This window comes from Neofelis nebulosa, chromosome 16, assembly GCF_028018385.1.
Source record: "Neofelis nebulosa isolate mNeoNeb1 chromosome 16, mNeoNeb1.pri, whole genome shotgun sequence".
Taxonomy (NCBI): Eukaryota; Metazoa; Chordata; class Mammalia; order Carnivora; family Felidae; genus Neofelis; species Neofelis nebulosa.
Genome location: NC_080797.1, coordinates 65,243,120 through 65,264,130, shown reverse-complemented (window position 1 = coordinate 65,264,130; position 21,011 = coordinate 65,243,120). Strand labels below are relative to the sequence as shown.

General features: G+C 48.6%; 1 protein-coding gene and 1 long non-coding RNA gene across 14 annotated transcripts in view; one reads left to right on the top strand and one right to left on the bottom strand.

The window, feature by feature from the left end:
- Positions 1-911: 911 nt before the first annotated feature.
- LOC131497403 (uncharacterized) lies at positions 912-16,174 on the top strand. The gene is made up of 3 exons (XR_009254951.1): positions 912-1,052; positions 14,944-15,163; positions 15,249-16,174. It is a non-coding gene; the product is annotated as an uncharacterized LOC131497403 (long non-coding RNA).
- The window catches only part of RAP1GAP2 (RAP1 GTPase activating protein 2), a 224,991-nt gene continuing 220,033 nt past the window's right edge, over positions 16,054-21,011 (bottom strand). For all 13 annotated transcript variants that reach the window (XR_009254949.1, XM_058703622.1, XM_058703626.1 and 10 more), the window contains one exon: positions 16,054-20,321. The gene's annotated coding sequence lies outside the window, so the exon portion shown is untranslated. The remainder of the gene's footprint in view (positions 20,322-21,011) is intronic.

Genomic DNA, 21,011 nt, shown 5'->3' with positions numbered 1-21,011 from the left:
CCACAAGGTCAAACTCTACAAACTTACATCAGTGAATTCCACCTCTGGGTTAGAGTAATCAAACCAGTACTAAGCAGAAATGCCAGCTGGAAACTAATAAGTCTACTACCCCTGAGAAAAAGGCTAATCGTCAAACAGTATAGATTGCCTAGGAGCATAAGGAAATAGAAGAAATTCCAAGAGCTGCACCAAATGGGTGTTACATGCTTTGCCCATAGTGCTTTCAGCAGCCTAGTATGACCAATAAAAAAGCCAAAGGCTCATGGCAGATGACCGTGACCTACCAAGAAATGAATGAGATAAGGTCACCCATGCATGTGGCTGTGCCCAACATTGCCACTGCCTTAGATACTTTGGCCATGGTCCTAGGAGTGTGCCATGCTGTACTGGACTTAGCAAATGCTTTTTTCCATATATCCCTTGCTACAGAGTCATAAGATCAACTTGCCTTCACATGAGAAGAGGCAACAATGGATCTTCCAAGTACTTCTCCAAGGCTACCTGCAGAGCCCTCCAATATGCCATGGGATGGCAACATGAGACTTGTCCCTGTTCTCTTTCCCCACAACAGTAAAATGGGTCCATTACATTGATGTTATAATGTTAACATGTGAAGACTCACCTCCGCTGCAGGACCCTCTGCAGATTTGTTGGAACATTTGCAAGGGAAAAGATGAATTCACAAAACATTCAAGGTGCAGATAATGCCATAAAGTTTTGAGGAATTATTTGGTCAGGAAATGTTGTTCCAGAAGCTTTGATTACTAACATACAAGCCTATCCAACCCCTAAGAAGATAAAAGAAACGCAAGCCTTTGTAGGGATTTGGGAGTTTTGGAGGACTTCTATTCCCTACCTGACACAGTGCCTCTATCCCTTTAAAAAAAAAAAGGGGGGTGGGGGACCCAAGATGGAGGAACAGCATGGAAGGTTTTTGCATCTCTCCTCCTCGAAATACAACCAGATTAACACTAAACCATCCTGCACACCTAGAAAACTGATTTGAGGATTAACACAACAATTTGCACAATCTGAACCACAGAACTAAGCAGGTACGTGGCACAGAGAGGTGAACTAAGGAAGAGAAAAGTTGCAGAGGGCAGGGAACTGTTTTTGCTTGCGAAGAGAGAACAGAGACGGGGGTGGGGGGGGTGGGGGGGAGTTCAGGAAAAGCACTCTCCCAAAGCAGCTGGAGAGAAAGTGGAAAAGTGGAAACAGCCGCAGGGACTGAACTAAAAAGGGAGAAAGGAGAAAGGAGAAAGGACAGGGTTTAAATTCCATTAAGACTCTATAAACAGGGAAAGCGCAGAGTCTGCCACTCCGCAGCTCGATACCTGGCTCTGGTGCTCTGGTGGGAAGGGCGAATCCCCAGGAGCAGAGCGGGGTCCAGGAGGTTCTCGGCCACATGGGGAAAAGTGGTTCCACTGCTGGAAGGACATCTGGTAGAGGCTCTGTGGCCACCCAGTGCCAGCAGACCCCAGAGAACAACCACATTCGCTGGTGCTGGAACAAGGTCGTTGGGGGTGAAGGCTGGTGCCAGATGTGTGTTGTGATTTGCCATAATCCCTGAAACGCTGCTGCTACTCGATCACGTGAACTTTTTCTGGGGCGGGCTAGGGCCCAGTGACAGTCTCTGGGCATCAGCAGCAGCACGGTCCTGCGAATGTTCCTGGGTGCAGCCGGCAGCCGGCCATTGCTCGGTGATCCTCTCCCACAGGATCTGAGTGGGTCAAAACCACAGTCCCTCAGAAGTGACGGGTCGGGAAACACAGCCGCATCAGAGATAAAACTCGGGAAGGAGGTGCCTGCGCCTGGCCGCCTGCTGCCTGCGACAGCTTGGTCGCAGACAGTGTAGAAGCAAGGAGTGGACAGAAGCTGGAGACAAAGGACAAGTGCGCGATTGCTGGTCAGGGAGAGCACAGAGTTCCAATACTAGAGACTGGGCACCTGGGTGACGCCATTTTTAACCCTCCTGCACATGCGCATACACACCTATGAGCACCACAACAATCCACCCCAGTAGGTTAGCAGTGCCATCTAGTGGAGAATGGAGCCATTACACTAAGCCCTGCCCAACTGGGCCAACCTTGCTCTTCAGGAATACCACAAATCCTTCCACCTGCTTAGTTTTGAACTATAAAGTGCTTCATAGTTTGACTTCTAGGGGAAATCAATGTAATTTCACTGGACAGTGACATGCAGAAGGTTGAACCTGGACCACTTGCTTACACCATACACAAAATAAACTCAAAGTGGTTGGAAGACCTAAACATAAGACAGGAAGCCATCAAAATCCTAGAGGAGAAAATAAGCAACAACCTCTTTGACCTTGGCTGCAGCAGCTTCTTACTTGACATGTCTCCAGAGGCAAGGGAAACAAAAGCAAAAAATGAACTATTGGGACCTCATTAAGGTAAAAACTTCTGAACAGCAAAGGAAACAACCAACAAAACTAAAAGGCAACCGACAGAATTGGAGAAGATATTTGCAAACAACGTATCAGATAAAGGGTTAGTATCCAAAATCTATAAAGAACTTATCAAACTCAACAGCCAAAAAAACAAATAATCCAGTGAAGAAATGGGCAAAAGACATAAATAGACAGTTTTCAAAAGAAGACATCCAGATGACTAACAGACACATGAAAAGATGTTCAACATCACTCATCATTGGGGAAATACAAATCAAAACCACAATGAGATACCACCTCACATCTGTCAGAATGGCTAAAATGAACAACTCAAGAAACAACAGATGTTGGCAAGGATGTGGAGAAAGGGCAATACTTTTGCATTGTTGGTGGGAATGCGAACTGGTGCAGCCACTCTGGAAAACAGTATGGAGGTTCCTCAAAAAATTAAAAATAAAACTACCCTATGACCCAGCAATTGAACTACTAGGTATGTATCCAAGGGATACGGGTATGCTGTTTCGAAGGGGCACATGCACCCCAGTGTTTATAGCAGCACCATCAACAATAGCCAAAGTGTGGAAAGAGCCCAAATGTCCATCGATGGATGAATGGATAAAGAAAATGTGATGTATATATATACAATGGAGGATCACTCGGCAATCAAAACAAATGAAATCTTGCCATTTGCAACTATGTGGATGGAACTAGAAGGTATTATGCTAAGCGAAATTAGTCAGAGAAAGACAAATATCATATGACTTCACTCCTATGAGGACTTTAAGACACAGAACAGATGAACATAAGGGAAGGGAAGCAAAAATAATATAAAAACAGGGAGGGGGACAAAACATAAGAGACTCTTAAATATGAGGAACAAACAGAGGGTTACTGGAGGGGGTGTGGGAGGGGGGATGGGCTAAATGGGGAAGGGGCATTAAGGAATCTACTCCTGAAATCATTGTTGCACTATATGCTAACTAACTTGGATGGAAATTTAAAAATAAATAAATAATTTTAAGAAATAAAACAAAATAAAGGAGGGGGGGTGGGTAACAGGTGGGCAGAGCAGCAAGCCACCTTTGAGAAGGCAAAAATACTAGTGAAACAGATTAAAGCTCTGGACATCCCTCAAGCAGGGCTATCATTTGAATCAGATGTATCTAGAATGTATGGGTTGGGCACTATAGAAGAGACAACAGAAAGAGAAAATACCTCTAGGATATTGGTCTTGGTTCTGGAAAGAGGCAAAAACCTGATATACCTCCATAAAGCAACAGTTCCTAGCAATGTACACAGTACTCCTCCAGGTAGACTGTCTCAGGAAGAAAAAGTATTGCATGTTAAGAGCTTCCCTTTCTATCAAGGGATGGATAGAGAACATGTTCCATTGACCCACTTCTGCCATGGCCCAGACTCCCATTTTGACTAAGTGCCTACGGCATATGCCTACAGACAACAAAGGGGTACCCTGCCCACCAGCCCACTGTCTCTAGAAATGTGGGTGCTACTAGACCCTATAGAACATATAGATCCTCCAAATGCCCCCACCCCTATTCCTGTGGCAGCCCCTGCAGAGGGAATGAGGAGAAATCCTACTGATGCCTGATAGATCTAGTCATGGCAACTCTCCCACATGGACTGCAATGGCTATTCAGCCCAACACTGACATCATCTGGATGGAAACAGAAATGAACCACAGCAGCCAGTGGGCTGAACTCAGCTATTTAGCTGGGGATCACTGACTGATGAACCCTGGCCATTAACCCTTCACACCAAAGAGATTAACCCTGTGGCTTAGACAATGAAAAGCAAAGGTGTAGATGATCATAGATAAGTCCTTATGAGGTCAAGAAAGTCTACCTGCAAGAGCCTGAGGTAGTCCTCACTGTCTTCCACGTCCCAGTTCATAGGGCAATCAGGAAACTGATGCCCTAGCTTGGGTAAAAGCCCTAGCAACTAACCCTTCAGTAGATACAACACAGTGGGCAAATAGAAAGAGAGGCCACCATAACACCCAGATTGAATGGAATATTACCAAGGATGCCAGATTGCCCTTAAAATACAGTGGCTTGGGGCGCCTGGGTGGCGCAGTCGGTTAAGCGGCCGACTTCAGCCAGGTCACGATCTCGCGGTCCGTGAGTTCGAGCCCCGCATCAGGCTCTGGGCTGACGGCTCGGAGCCTGGAGCCTGTTTCGGATTCTGTGTCTCCCTCCCTCTCTGCCCCTCTCCTGCTCATACTCTGTCTCTGTCTCTCTCTCAAAAACAAACATTAAAAAAAATTTTTTTTAAAAATAATAAAATAAAATAAAATACAGTGGCTTGGTTAATGCAGTAATAAATCCTGTATGTCCTCAACAACACTCAAGGCACCTGCCAAAGGAGTCTGGGACCATCCATCGGAGTCCCCAGATGGTGAAGGATTGGCAAACTGGTTATGTTTGTCCCCTCCGTCTGAGTGAGGATTCTAAATATGCCTTGGTTCATGTGGACACTATGTCTGGCCTCATCCAAGTTTGCCTCTATGGCTGTGAAAAACAGGTGTCCACCAACAGGGGATTATAGAAGCTGAACACCATGTGCAGATGCCCTCAATGATCAGGGATCACGTTTCAAAGGTCATGATATCTAAGAGTGGACAAAAGATAATGACATTAAGTAGAAGCCCACCTCCCTGTAACCTGCAAGCCACAGGACTGATCAGAAAAAAAGAGACATTAAAGCAGCAGATTAAATTACTAACAAGTAAAACCACCTGGCCAAGCAGACTAAGGTACTATCCCAGGCTTCAATACATTTCATTTTTTGTAATGTTTTTTATTTAGTTTTGAGAGAGAGAGAGAATGAGCAGGGGAGGGGCAGAGAGAGGAGACACAGAATCTGTAACAGGCTCCAGACTCTGAACTGTCAGGGCCCAAAGCGGCGAGATCATGACCTGAGCCAAAGTCGGACGCTTAAAGGCTTTAATACATTTAAATGATCAATCAGTAGGGCCTATTACCCAATATGCCAAACTAGAAACCCCTGCCAAGGCATCCAGTACCGTAAAGGTACAAAAGTTGAGGGAGACAGCCACTGCCCTGAGTCCCACCGTGGATCAATGTGCTATGATGCTGAGAACATCAAGCCCCATCAGGCCTGGTGAAGGCATTGTGTACTGGGATTCTCAATAAGACATCCCAGGGAACTACTCAGTCTCTAATGGGATCCTATTATCCTGCTGTGAGCCAGACCTGTTGAAACACACTATACCCGGAACAGAACATGCACCACTGAAGGAGGGGAGAAGGTGAGGGTTCTGATCTGGCATATCCCACCCCCAGTCCTGCCTGCTGCCTTCCCCAGCCAACATGCATGGCATGCACAACCAGGTCAAATTTCTAAAGCTACAGCTACATTAACATCTAATGATCAGGTTGCAAGTGTAATTCTTACAGAAGGGGGAGACTTTCCCATACAAGTTCCTATTAAATAACTGTCTTGTCAGCCTTAGACATCTGCTGCCCCTATGGTGCCCAGTCATGACACAGACTCCTAATATAAATACCTCTCCACAGTGGGCCCACTTGTATGCCCAACAAAAGATTTAAGCTGACCTTGGGTGTATGAGCAGATGCCCCTTTCTAGCTCATCAGGATTATCACCACTCTGGGGAGTGGATTAAAAAGTTCTCAAGGCTCCTGGGTGGCTCAGTCAGTTAAGCGTCCAACTTCCGCTCAGGTCATGATCTCACCATTCGTGAGTTCGAGCCCCGCATCGGGCTCGGTGCAGACAGCTCAGAGCCTGGAGCCTGCTTCGGATTCTGTGTCTCTCTCTCTGCCCCTGAGCACATGCTTGCTCACTCTCTCTCTTTCTCTCTGTCTTAAAAATAAACATTTTTTCAACGTTTTTTATTTATTTTTGGGACAGAGAGAGACAGAGCATGAACGGGGGAGGGGCAGAGAGAGAGGGAGACACAGAATCGGAAACAGGCTCCAGGCTCCGAGCCTCAGCCCAGAGCCTGACGCGGGGCTCGAACTCACGGACCGCGAGATCGGGACCTGGCTGAAGTCGGACGCTTAACCGACTGCGCCACCCAGGCGCCCCAAAAATAAACATTTTTTAAAAAGTCCTAAAGCAGTATATTAAAAAAGAACAAGCTAGGACTGGCATTCTTAATTCATCTGATATTACCAATACTACTCCAGAAAACTGGTTTCTGGCACACACTATCAGTAACACTGGACACAGGTATTCTTTTTCTGTCAATCAAACTACACAGGCAGCCCATCAAACTGATGACCAAAAGGGTCCTAAAAAATACCATCTGAGCCACGGGTGACTATGGACAGACCTGGGATATATTCACATGGTTCACCCTGGGTGATGGACATTTGAGCACTGGATTGCCAGGCACCCCTATGTTGGGAACAGAAAAATCACTGTGAACACAACCAACCCAGCTGTACCAGAAATGTGGGATGGAAGTCACTGGAACTATGCAGTCATTCTGTCACACTAAAGGATAGCAGCTAGTTTGACACTGACAGGTCACAACACCCACTTATTGGGAAGCCCTGAATGGAATCCAGTGGTTATGTAGCACAGACATTTGGCCGTGGCTTCCAACTGGGTGATTGGGCCACTGCACCCTGGCTTTTCCCTGGGCACAAAGGAGAATCCACCCCATAGTAATAGCAATTGCCAACCTCCTCCTCCTGCCAGATGGGCATGTTATGTTTTCCACTGGTATGCTCATCTGGCCGCCATTTTCCTTCCATTGGCCTGGAAGCCACTGTAGCACACAGAGAAGCACTTACTAAGTCCACCTAGCAAGGCTTAAATGATAGCCAATAAGGAAAAAGCCTGCCCTTACTGAACACTAAAATATCTCTAATAAGAAAAGCTGGGGGCATCTGGGTGGTTCATTTGGTTAAGCGTCCAGCTCTTGATCTCCACTCAGGTCATGATCTCACAGTTACTGAGATCAAGCCCCATTTTGGGCTCTGTGCTGACAGTGTGGAACCTGCTTGGGATTCTCTCTCTCTCTCTTTCTCTTTCTCTTTCTCTCTCAAAATAAATAAACTTAAAAAAGAAAAAGAAAAAGAAACAAGTTGTCCTCCAGGATCACCTAAACATTATCACTGCCTCTCAAGGAGGCATCTATGCCATTATCTAAACAGAATGCTTGTGTTTATACCTGATAAGTCTGCTCATTACCATCTTTATTAAATCACATAAAGAAACAAATAAATATCCTGAGTTATCTGACCTCCAACCTAGAGGACTTAATAAATCAATGATTCAGATCATTGGGCTCTTAATTTTGAAAATTATTACTTATTTTGGAAATCGTGATTTTAATCTGCTTTTTCTTGCATGTGCCTAAACTGTTGCTGTGGCATCTGCCTCCAGTGCGGCCAGATAGTCACCAAACAAGCCACCTCTATGCCAGTAAAACCTTGCTGACTGCTCAGGGAACATTGCAAAAGAGCAGTACATATAGAATTATAAAAGCCAGTCATAAGAGGTGAAACACTGGAGAAGGTCATCGAGAGAATATGGATGCCATTTGACCCATGAGCTGGACCCAGGCAATTGAGGCTCTTCCCTGCCTTCCCTGCCGCTGAAATATGCATTCTGCCTGCCTTCCTGCCCTAAAAGCTGCCTCAAGGGCACAGACTTGAGATAGTAATGTGCTGTTGAGACCATCTGGGTATAATGACTGGATGTGCCATCTGGTAGACATGACTGAACCCAGTTAGGGCGTCTATATAAACTTTTAAGGTTCTGACAGGTGGGTGTAAAGATCTGCTCACTTTGCAGCTGACTAAGCCAACCGTCATAAAAGCAAGTTCCCTTGCTTATTAAAACTGCCACTTACCAATCTGGAGGGGTCTGTCTCTTTTTCAGTCTGCCCTTGCCCACCCCCCCCATGTACAGGGACCAATTTCAGATTTCACCCAGGAAACTGTAACCCAAGGTTACAAATCAACAAGTTGCAAGAAGAGGTTGTTGCCAGGAGAAGCCACGGGCCACTAGGCGCTGCAGGTGGTCATGCACTGCAGGAGCTGGACATGGGGGAAGCTGTGTGCAGTGCAGAAATCTGGGTGCAGGAAGTGCTGCTCAGGCTGCAGAAGCCAGACCTGAAACCCACGCAAGCACCTGTGCTACAACAGGTTGCCAACGGAGCCTTGAGAGCTTGCCAAGCAAGCACTAGAGAACCAGAAGCAAAACCCCTTTCCTCCTACAGTGTCTCTCTGGCACCCTCTGCTGACAAAGTTTAGCATTGTGCCAGCTGGCAAAGGAAAACTTTAAAGGACCCAGATCCATTTCACAGTCTAGGCAGTGAAGGGAAACCTTGGTGCTGAGACCAGCCCAGCTGGTCTTCAGGGAGAGAATAAAGCTAAACAAAAAGTCATTACAAATCTGTAAGGAAAAGACCTACAATCCTAGAAAGGAAAAAAAAAATACAGAGACGCACAGAGAAAAGCAGAAAGCAAAAGGTGAGAGACAGACAAGAGGTCTGATGACCTTGGCTGTTCTTCCCGTGGCCCCGCTCCATCCCTGTCCTTTGATGGTAGGAGACTGCTCTTTCTCTTTCTAATGAACGCCTCCTTTTTTGTCAGCTTACACTTGCCTGGGCTGGCTTCCAGCCCTGCGACAAAGTCCTCCTAGTCAATAAGAAGTCACTGAATTAAAATCTCAGTTACTAATTTTATCATTTCCAAGTCCTTGGAAGAGGTTACAGTTGTTTGTACCTGCTGTAATTTTGTCCCATTGGGTTTGGGGAAGCACTCTTCCTTGGCCAAAAATTTCTGTAATTAAAAAAAGTTGAAATCCTTTCCCATTCTATTCACTGCTGCACTCTGAGTGGTACAGCTGGATTTCATCTGGGCCTCATTGTCCATTTTCCCTGGACTTTTCCTCAGATTCTTCATACTGGTAAGTTCTTGTAAAACCTGCCAATTGATATTTTAGAGCAAGACCATAAAGACTTCCTTGTTAGTCTTTACTTTTTTTTAGGTGGGGGGGAGGGGCAGGGAGAGAGGGAGAGAGAGAATCCCAAGCAGGCTCCGCGCTGTCAGCACAGAGCCCGATGCAGGGCTCGACCCCACAAACCATGAGATCATGACCTGAGTGGAAAACGAGAGTCGGGCGCTTAACCGACTGCGCCACCCAGACACCTCTAATTTTTTTTAAGTCCTGTCATGCAGGGGATAAGTAAGATCCATCTGAAGCAATAATTCGGACAAGATTTCTACCATCTTTCTCAGAAAGCGTCTGCACAATGCCGTAACACATTCTCACTTTTTCCTGCCTAATCATTTGTATGACGCTTTGATGTGGGGCCATTTACGCTGCAGCTTGTTTTATTGGTTCTTATACATGGGCTGCTTCACGTTAGTCTTCCACTTGACTGAGTCAGCTTGTCAGCCCCATTCTTCCCCCAGTGTAGTTACCAGGTTATTTTGCCTTTAACCTCCTCGGTGGTAGGGAACATTCCACCCATGGGTGTTTTCTTCAGCTCCTTCAATAGCTCTGTTTTGTTCCCAGGTTGCTGGTAGGTGGTTTCCATTCTCTCGTGTCACATCTCTCATCTGATCATTTGTTTGGGTTTGGAGAAAGGTACTCTAGCTGTGTTTTAATGTGTGATTTTAACTGAACTTTCAATTTTCTCAGCATCTGATTTTTCTTTTCACCAAATTCCTTCTGTCTCAGGCACAATGCTCATCTCTTCTCCCGGTGTTTCTCATTACAGGACACTCTCGTCATTCACATGGTCATAATCCATTTCCATTCTTAAAGTACTCCTTACAAGCTTCATGGTTCATTTATGTCCCTCTATTCTATTCTGGCTGAGGATCCCTTTTCATTGTCTGAGAAAGATCCTGTGTCTTGTTGGGACAGACCTTCCTTCCACATTTGTGAGAATGATAATGATAATCCCCTTAGTTGCAGGACAGGCATCACTCAACCCCCCACACACATACCCTCACTGTTCCCCGCCTCTTTCTCACTGGGCCTGAGACCACTGTAATAGGAGAGAGATGTATACAGAGACTGTAGACTGGATCAGTGGTTCCCCAAGTGAAAGACTACATCAGAATTCTCCTGTGCTTGTTAAAAATGCAGATTCCTGGGTCCTGCCCAACCCAGTTAGTCCAATCTCTGGAATGGAGCTTACAATCTGCATCTTAACAATCTCTCCAGGTGATTTTTCTGTACCCTTAAAGTTGAACAGATATGAGCAGTATCCTGTTCTGAGAGTGGAAGGGGCTGGTCTGAAGTTAGGGATGACTTTCCACCAAGTTACTCCAGACCTGGATGCTTCCAGCAGGTGTTATCTGTGCCTGCAGAAATAAAGATCAAAAGTCCCCTTCCAAGGACCCCTGCCCTTAGGCATCATAACCATGTTTCAGAGTTCATCTCCGGAACTTAACCCTGGTTCCCATAAATAGTGTCCACTGTTGGGGAACAAGAATTCCTGTCCTCTTCAAAGGTCCTTCTAGCTGGACTAAGAATCAAACCGACGTGAGACACATTAACAGGACAAAATCAAATTTAATACCACACATGACGGGAATCCACACATGCATGGAAACTCCAAAGATGATCAGGCAAAATGAGGTATATGTGTCATCCTGAACTAAGGATAAGGGGTAGGCGTCTGGGACTTCAGAGGGAAGGAATGAACGATCTTCACAGGTGTGATAAGAAGAGGAGCTGATGTTTGGTAATTAGATGTTTGCCCTGCTGTAGAGATGGGTCCCTCAGATAAAAGTGCTAATAACCCTTATTCTGGGAAAGACCCTCAATTTAGAAGCTTCTATGTAGTTAAGGGAGGGACAAAAGTTTCTCTTGAGCCCGTAGGGTCTTGATTGCCTTGAGCTCAGAATAATCTTCATGCCAATGCAGCCCATCTTGGGGCAGCCTGCCCTCAGCCCCTCCTCCACCATGGGAATACAGGTACAACGTTGAAAGTTTGAGGGCAGATGTTTGAGTGGGCCATAGCCATGGCCTACCAAGTTCACATTTCAAATTCAAAGACCCACTGGAGTCACTGGAGCCGGCCAAGGGACCCCAGCAGCCTTGCAAAAAGGCACCATGTCATCAGAACTAGCAATGAAACCAACATCCCACCTCATTCCCTATGAAATATAAGAGGACTGGCTCCATGAAGGAGGGAGAGCATTTGACTTGTCCATCTGTATCCCTCCAACACTGAGGGGCCTCCAACCACACACCCCAATGGTCATGGTAAGGCGATTGTCAACATTGCCAAGACCACCTGTCACTGTCTGGGTCTGGAGAAAGGAGAAGGTGGACACAGAGTGAAGAGATACAGCGTTATAGTGGATATGACCCCGAGCAGCAGACACTGCTACCTGCTGGCATCACAGGGATAAGGGAACATTTCGAGAGTTGAGCGGACACCAAGTTGGTAGTGGGGCTTGAAGCTCTTATATCATTAACTGAAGGCGCAAGGTAGATGTCTTGGAGCAGGCGCTGAAGAAGGGGAGAAATGGATCCAGCCTCTGCCCCGTTTCCCATGGCAGGGCACTTGTGACAAAACAGCAGCATTTGCAAGCCTCCTGAGCAAAGGAACCAATGGAAGGTTGGTAGTAGAGAGGCAGAGAAAACCAAGAGAGGGGGTTCACCCTCCCTCTCCACTAATGTGGGCCTACCCACAAATGAGGGGTAAACTGTAGCCAAGCAAAATAGGGACACGTGCATACGGCAGGTCTCCACCTACAGAGGCGTAACTGACTGATGGCTCCAAAAGTGCAACATTCTGAAATCTCTCTCTGTTCCATGGCTCACACTAAGGCCAGGTTTCTGACAGGCCACTGCCACCTGTGACTGGGTACAACAAGGATAGCAATTTGGGGCTCATTCTTATGATAGGTGGGACTCCCCTGGTGGGTGACCTTGGCCAGAGGGCTCTCAGTGGCCTTACTGAACTTCTCTTAGGACTGGACTGACGCCAAAGATGCCTCCACCCCACCTCGCTCCCTCCCATCCCTCCTCCCCTCGGGTCAGACCACACTGAAGTCTGATGGCTCTTCCAGTCTTCTCCAGTGCTCTGTGTTTCCTCTCACAGGGCTTTCCCCTGATACATTGCTTCTTCCTGTCCTGGTGTCTGCTTTGCCGAGTGCCCATGCTAACACCATGAGTTAGCTCTTCCAGGAGCAGTCCCAAAATAAGAGGTCTCTTCCCCACCCCAGCACTGGTGTCAAAGAGCAGAGGCAGGGGCATGCATGTGGGACAGATAAGCCACCTGTCAAAGAAGAACTGCACCAGAGTTCAACAGGCAAGGATGGCTTTATCCAAGACTATTGCAATAGGGGAGAGAGATTGAACTCCACTTCAAACATGTGGGGATTTCTAGCCAATGGGCAGGGGGAAAGAATTGGATGGAAAATTGCTAAGAAGAACTTTGTTAGGTAGCAAGGATCAGGCGACAGCAACATGATTGGATATCAAGAGTGGTGGGGGGGGGGGGGGCGGGGGGTTCTCAATAAACCAATTTAACAGGATTCTTTGCTAAAACTGAGCTGGGCAGGCCTAGAACAGGCCAAGGATGGCATCTCATTGAAAAGAGGGCTCAGAGGAGCCACACCCTGAGCCAACACCCCTGGCCCACCCAGCCAGTCTATTCTGGAGGGCTGGCATGGGAGGGGGCTTTGGAGTGAATGTGAGTCGAAGTTTCAAACAAACGGGACTGAGTCTGAACCGAAATGAAACAGTTTGCATAACTGATAGCTGCTGCAGAGTTACAGAACTGGACTGTGATGGTTACCGGAGCCAGCTCTTTGCCCCGAAGAAGAAAGAAGGGCTGGTCAGAGCACAGCTGGTGGCACCACTGGACACCACAGGCACTCAAAAAGGGAGATTGAGGGGCGCCTGGGTGGCCCGGGCAGTTAAGCATCTGACTCTTGATTTCGGCTCAGGTCATGATCTCACAGTTTATGAGTTCCAGTCCTGCATGGGGCTCTGAGCTGACAGCACAGAGCCTGCTTAGGAGTCTGTCTCTCCCTCTCTCTGCTCCTCGCCCTCTCTCTTAAATAAATTAAAAAAGAAAGAGAGAGACAGAGAGAGATTGAAGGAAAACCTGAGTGTGGCCTGAGCAGGCGCCTCAGGAAAGCCTTTCCCCGTGCGGCAGGAAGAATAATGGCCCCCAAGATGTTCAGGGGCTGCTATGAGCTGCTGGACACTGAGGTGGGGAGAACAGGTTTCTGGAGGCCTAAGAATGAGCCTTCACCTGGAGGTGAGCCCCATCTAGTGGAGGGAACACGTAAACACAGAACCCAGATGAAAGGTGAGCTTGCAGGGCCCTAGGAGGATCCGAAGGTTTGGAGGGACGGTAACTGGCCCACCTGAATGTTGTGCCCCCTACAGCACTTTCCCACACAGGCACAAGATGTTCAACCTCCACAAAGGCTCTGGGGAATCAGGAATCCCCCAACTTCCAAGAAGAAGGCTTGAACCCAGGAAGCAGCCAAATCCTGCGGTGGAGACGGCAATGGGGTGTCTGTGTGAAAGATGTGTCTTCACCTGCAGCCATAGGGTCTCCACAGAAGCTAAACTCTGAGACCCAGGGCTCGGATGAGGCGCCACACAGCAAGGGCGTGACGACAGCAGCCCGGGAAGCGGCAGATGTGGATTCCAGGACAGCAGATGCGGACTCCAAGCTGGGCAGGGACACCAGAGAGCTGGAACATACTCTCCCGGGTGCATCCCTGTGCGTCTAGAACCCCACAGTCCAAAACTTGCCTTCAGGTTGACGTCAGCACATCCATTAAATCTGCATCAAATTTAGATTCCAAACTGAAATTTGATTCTGATTCTTTAAGTGAAACGGGGATAATAATAATATGCCTGCCTGAACGGGTTGCCTGGATGTCTAAATGAGATCATACAGTCCATTCTGCTGCTGACACTTGTTTTGCAAATGGAAATTTGGTCCAATGCAATTGATAGATATATCATGGGGAAAATCCGAGTGTAACACAAACTTCACATTTGATTACACAACTCATCCATGAGAAATACTAGGTGAACCGAGAAAACCACGCCCAGCTGAATCAAGCTGCATGGGAACGCACAAATCACTCAGCACCCACCTCACAGCTGCCAGCTACCCTGGCGAACCATGTGTTGGGAGCCACACCCAGACACATCTGGTGTTCCCACTGTCGGTCCGACTGCAGAAAACTCATTCCGCCTCTCCACAATAACCCACACGCGGCGGTCCTTCCAGTGCCTGACTCCACAAACTACTTCAGGTCTGTTTCAAAGTAAAAAGCTGTATTTATTGTAGTATTGATTTCTTAATCATTTAACATATGTAAAACTTTGCTACCATTTTCATCAACCTCCTTTTTATGTATCACTGACAGTGTTTGTTGTGTCCCTAGCCCCATTTTCCATAAGCCTTGTGCTTGCATAGTTTTTGCTTAGCCTTGTGATTTTTATTTTTTTAATGTTTATTTTTTTTTGAAGGACCTCTCCAATCATCTTTTTTTTTTTTAATGTTTATTTTTGAAGAGATGGAGCGCAAGCTGGGAAGGAGCAGAGAGAGGGAGACAGAATCTGAAGCAGGCTCCAGGCCCAACCCAGGGCTCAAACCCGTGAACTGCGAGATCACAACCTGGGCCAAAGTCGGACACTTAATCAACCTGAGCCACCCAGGTGCCCCCGCATTGTGATTTTTAGGAACTAGCAGTCATGTTATAGGACTGAGTGCACACGTAAAACACTCAGCTCACGGTAAGCCTCCAGTGAGTCATCTACTGCTATTATAATAACAATTATTATTGAACCTTTTCAATAATTTTGAAAAGGTTTTTTCAAGGTTCTTTCCCCATTATGAATTGACTTCATCCTCATGCTTTGCTTGTGTTATTTTTCTGATTATACACAAAAGAAAATGCAAACGCAGAGAAGTCACTTGCCCAAGATCACACAACCAAGTCCCAGCAGATAAAAGGCCTGTTCCCTGCCTTCAAATTTCTTAAGATACAAAAAATACAGATATTACTTCTAAACCTATATCCAAGCACTGAGAGCAAAACGTACATAAGAGCATGGCCCTTTGGGAGTCAAAGGTGAAGAGGAGAGAGGGCATTTAATCATAAAGGAATCCTTGAAGAGGTAAATTGGGACTGTAGAAAAATAGTGAGCAGAAGGAAGAAAACTGCAGAATGGAGACAAATCATGGATAGCAGGGGTCTCAAACTTGGATGCCTACAGGGGCCAAGCAAACAACAGGGATGAATGGAACGTTCCAGGTGTAAATAATAGAGAATGGTGGGGACTGCAGGGCCTCAGGTCTCACCAAAGGGGTAGCCACTAAGGAGTGCTGACCAATTTTGTGGCACTCCTAGGAAGATCCAACAACTGGTTTTTATGAGAAGCAGAAAATTTACATTTTATATGAAATTTCTAGGTTGGGTTTTTTGTTTTTTCATTTTAATTGCGGTCTAAACATCAACTGTTTTCTAAACATTGGCAACGAATTCAAGTATTTTAAAAACACATTTCAGGCCAAACTAATACATCTACAGGCCAGATGTGCCCCGCGGGCTGCCAGTATTCAAGCTCTGATGAATGACGATGCTCAGGGCTCGGGGCCCCAAGCAAAGAAGTCTGAACAATGATGGACACAAAATATGTTATTTATTGTCAATTTCTGCAAAGACACATTTAAGCAACAAAATATACATTTGTCAACCTTTTAGAATTTGTTTTATACATTAACAAATACAATGTGCTACCATAGCAATAAATTAAATGTACATTATTTACATTACATAGGCAGTCGGGGTCTACGAATCACCTCCTCAAGAAGAGGAAAGAAAGAAAAGTCATCATCACATGGATCATCATTTCCAAGCTACACTTCTGAGGTTCTATCACACAAAGGAATCTCTTCACACTAGAACACCAGCAATCCCCGGGCTGGAGCGTAGAAGGGGAACGCCCATGACAGGGGAGAGTTGGCATACATGCTAAGGAGTGGGAAGGAGGAACTGACCGTTCCAAGTGGAAATATCACAAAATCAAAGATGATGGCATTTAAATTCCAGTCTTTCAGACAAACACCCTCTCTCCAGGGCTGGTAAGGCACAGGACAGAGCCACTGCCCCAAGAGCCTCTCACTAGGCAGGGCTCCACTGTCCTTGGCCCTAGTGCGGGTGGTCTCCTTCCTCCCAAAGGGGCAGATGGGCCAGCTGAAAGGAAGGAGATGTGGGGTTGGGGTGGGCAAGGGGCTAGTGGTAAAAAGAGATATCAGGGCTTATAGGATGCTCCTTCGCAGCCTTGGCAAACTCCACTGACCCACCCTCACTTTTGAGAAAGGCAGCTAGAGATCTGGGGAGAAGCCGTGGGGTCCCAAGCATGGCTGTACGGCTGGGTCCCTGCCAGCCACCTACTCGACCCCTGACTATCCCCCACGACGACCTGTCTCTGTTGACTCAGAATCAAATGAAGAAGGTAGTGTTTGCATTGGCACTTTAAACAGCCAGGGTAAGAAGTGACGGTGGCTCTCATGCCACCTCGTCACCTGAGCCTACATTTTTATTAACCACCTTTGTTTAAGGGTCGGGGAGAATAGGAGAGTTTTCTTCTACCATTTTCCTTAACTTAAGGGGGGAAACTGAGCGTTAATTAACTCCATCTCTGCCCTGGCCCCCACCCCTACAGGGCAGTTGAAGAATGGACGTTACCCGGAAAAGTCCACTAAAATCTCTTGCCCTCCAGGTTTTCTCTGCTCAAGCTGCATCCAAAACCCCAGGGCCCTCACTGAAAAACTGAGAGACTATCCCTCCTGATGAAAAGAACAGAGACTGAGGCCCCACCCTGACTGCTGACAGCTCCCAACCAGTGCCCAGGCATCAGCAAGGCTCCTCCAAAACTCAGGGCCCCGGCAAACGCAGCCACTTGTTGAAGGGACCATGTAGGTGGAGCAGACGAAAGGGCCCTGGGTCGTGGGTTCTAATCCCAGCTTTGCCACTCGCTGGTTGTGTGATCTCCACCGAGTTACTTCCCCACGGGGGCTGAGGTTTCTCGGCTGGATGATGATCTGGATGGATTAGATGTCAAAAGGGACCCAGAAGGCTGGGACACGGAGATGATGCCAACGAGGCTGAACCACAGAATGTTTTTCATTCATTTTTCACTCATTCATCATTTTCCATTCATTAGAAACTCTAGCTAAGATCTTCTCTCTCAAGCTCTTTCTGCCTCTGTTTTTAAGCATCAACTGAGCGGAGGCAAATGGATACCCTACAGAGCCTGACAAATATCATTTCTCCCGTGAGTCAGGCAGTTCCCAGAAGCATAGAGGTGTCCAGGAAACACCTCTCCTGTGTCCAGATCACAAGCAGAGCACCTCGAATACCAGCACGAGCACCGTCAGAATTAGTCTGGTCACAGGGACCGATGAGACTTGAGCAAATCTTTGAGCCCCAAGACTGGGCGCAGCAATGAAAGGAAGTTTTGGGCCAAGCAGATGCAGGAGAATATGGGGGAAGGAGCCTCCAGGAACCCGCGCTGCCTGCCCCACGGTCTACAGGGGTGAGGTTAAGACTGTCCACTCCCTGCTCTCCTCCTCCCCCTCAGCCCTAGGACCTCAGTGGGGCTGGTCACGTATACTCTAGAAGCCATAGGATGGGCTTTCTAGAGAAGGTAAGACAGGACCCAGAGGAAGGACATTTTGGATCCAGTCCAACGTACCCCTAGTAACATAAGAAGGCAGAGAACCACTTCTCAGGCCTGCTTCGTAGGGAGCACACCTATGCCTCTGTTTCCCTGGACACGCCCCACCTTCCTGGCCACCGGCTCAGAGGCAGGGGCAAAGCCCTCCCAGGCAGTGGGGGCTGCGGGAGCAGCAGCCAGAGCAGTGGAGGAAGGAGGGTATGAGGTTCCCAAGTAGGACAGGGTGGGGACAACCTGGAAACTCCAAAGGACCCCCAGACCACAACACAACACAGCATAACCACCAAGCAGCTGTAAATACCAGCTATCCAGAGAAGCAAACCAGAACCTGGAATCGTTTTTTTTTTTAAAAAATGCAGCTTGACCTTCCAAGATCCTTCAGAAACTCAGCCAACAAAATGCTGCCAGAATCCGCAGACCTCGTGCCAGCAGCGGGTGCCGCTACAGTGACTTTTAATAAAAGCTACACAGACATTTGTTGACCTTCTCACTAGAAGAAATTTCACCGGACTAGTATTTTAAGTAAACACGTTTCCCAGAGTGTGAGGGGAGAGGCCCGCCCAGCTTGCAAACAGGACCCGACAACGTCCACATGAGTGAGAGACGAAGGGTCAAGGTTTTGCTCTGATGGCAAAAGCAACAGGGGAATTGTCGCATCGGTCAAAAACAAGTAGAACATTGACTTGGGGCTGCTTTGACTTGGGAATAGGCCCAGATCCCACCGCAAAGAAAACATCTGGTAGAAATCCTTGTCGTCTGCTCACTGAAGTAGGAAGCCAGCCTGAGTCGCCCTGGCTGTCCTGTGTCCCAACGTGCACTTGAAGCCGTAGCACCTCCGAGGCTCTGCTCCTCAGACTCCATGTTTTACTCGTTTTACTTCACACCCGCCTTAACTCCCAGCAGGGCCAGTCAGCAGGAACGACCTTTCACACCGCACACGGGGAAGGGCAAGAAGCACGAATATGGGGCCGCTCCTGAGAGTGGGCTGGCTCTGCCCGAGCGGGCAGGGGGCAGGCAGCGTCTGAAGGGCACCCCCCGGGGGCCCAGGTGGTACAAATCTCACCAACGGGACCACTGCCTGCAGAGTCGTGACTGAAGAAGATTGGGGGACCAAGCGCCAACATGGCCAGAGGGCACAGCAGCTGGGAAGAGCCCCCAAGGTAGCCCTGGGCCCCCCGGAGATGCCAGGAGGACAAGCTGCAGAAGGACGTCGCCCCTTCCCTCACACCTACATTCTGTGCCCACACCCGGGCCTGGCCAAGCCTAACAGCTCGTGCCCCATGTGGCCTCCCCGGCTCTGCCCCAGGCGGTGGGCTGAAGTAACTCTTCCACGAGCCTCTACAGCCAGCAGAGACCCAGCCCAGCACACGGCCCCAAGGTCCCCCACAGCCGAGGCCCCAGAGCGCGACTTGCCAGCTTGCTCTCCCCGAATTCCTTCCCGCTCCGGGCTGCCCGCCCCTTCTTGGGGAAAACACCTGCCCCGAGCGGAGACGTAGGCACGGGGCTTCTCCCACAGCAACGGCCACCGGGCTGCCGCTGAGGAAGAGCACGGCGCCACCTCACGCACGCCCAGCTCAGTCTCGGTCAGCTGACGGCAGCAGGGACAGAGGCGGCGCCAGGCCTGATGTCAGCAAGTGGGCAAGGAAGAAGTTTCTAGCACAGAAGCACACGGTTGTGGGGGCAACACAGCTGGTTTCGATCAGGACACCTTGGAGGGCTGCTACAAATCTCTGTTCCCGGGAAAGTGGTCCCTCCGCCACGACTACGTGTATTCACCGCACCTGTCACATCCAGTGCTGCCCCTCTCCGGGTGCGGCTTCCCACCGGTGGCCTCCGCCCCCCACCTCACCACCCTCTTTGCCTCTCCTGTCTGTGACCAAGTCCCTAGGACCCACATTCCCTCCCTTGCCCGACTCTTTCCTCTACGGACAAAACAAGATGACGAAGGACCCAGACACACATCACATGGGGCAGTCAGGTGCAGGGGGAGCCCGGAGGAACGAGGCCTTGTCCGGAGAAGGGGAAGTGCTTGCAGGGTGCCTCGGCAAGGGGACAGGCAGGACGGTGGCCGGATCGGGACACTGGGACAGATAACTGGTCTGGTGGGAAGGTGGCCGGTGGAGCAGCAGGACTGTGACGGTCAGAGTAGTGGATGGCACCCCCAAACTGCTGGAACAGGAGCCTTCTCCAAGACAGAATCGGGGCTTCCCTGGAGGACAGAAGGAGGGAGATGGTGACCAAACGGTGGGTAAGGAAGAGGAGAGCGTGCGCCCAAGGCTATAGCCCACTGATGTGCTTGTGACAGGATGGGCCAAACACAAGGGGACCGAAGGTTACGCAGCCTGAAAAGTTGGGCATAAACACGGACTTGATGAACAGAGGCATCAGATGTACATGACAGGGGGTAAAGGTGAGCATTAGGATTCCCACGGTCCCTTCTGCCTTTTCATAGATCAGGTTTATATAAAGTGAGAGGAGCTGTGCCCCCACTCCGCCTTGGTTCCAGCTGTGACTCACACCCCCTGTTCCCGGGAGCCCCATGGCAGGAAAAGGAATGGGCATTCAAATGGGTCTCCAGTAACTTTACTAGCAGGAGGTCAGGCCTCAGTGTTGTCAAACTGGACCCATGCCCCGCTCTGCTGAAAACCACACAGCTGGAATGGAAGTCCTCCCCGGGGTCATCCAGTACAGTGTTTAGGGGGCTAGGGCACCTCTGAACATGATGGGGGGACACATTTCAGCCCAGAACCCTGGCCAAAGACACAAGGAGGGAAAGCTGCCAAGAACAGGGAAGCAAGGGGGGCAAATTGCGGAATCCCCCGTCCAGGGCAGGGAGGCCCGCTCTGGGCTACGGCCCCCTGCCTGCTGGAACCAGGCTCCTCCCAGGGCAGGGAGACCA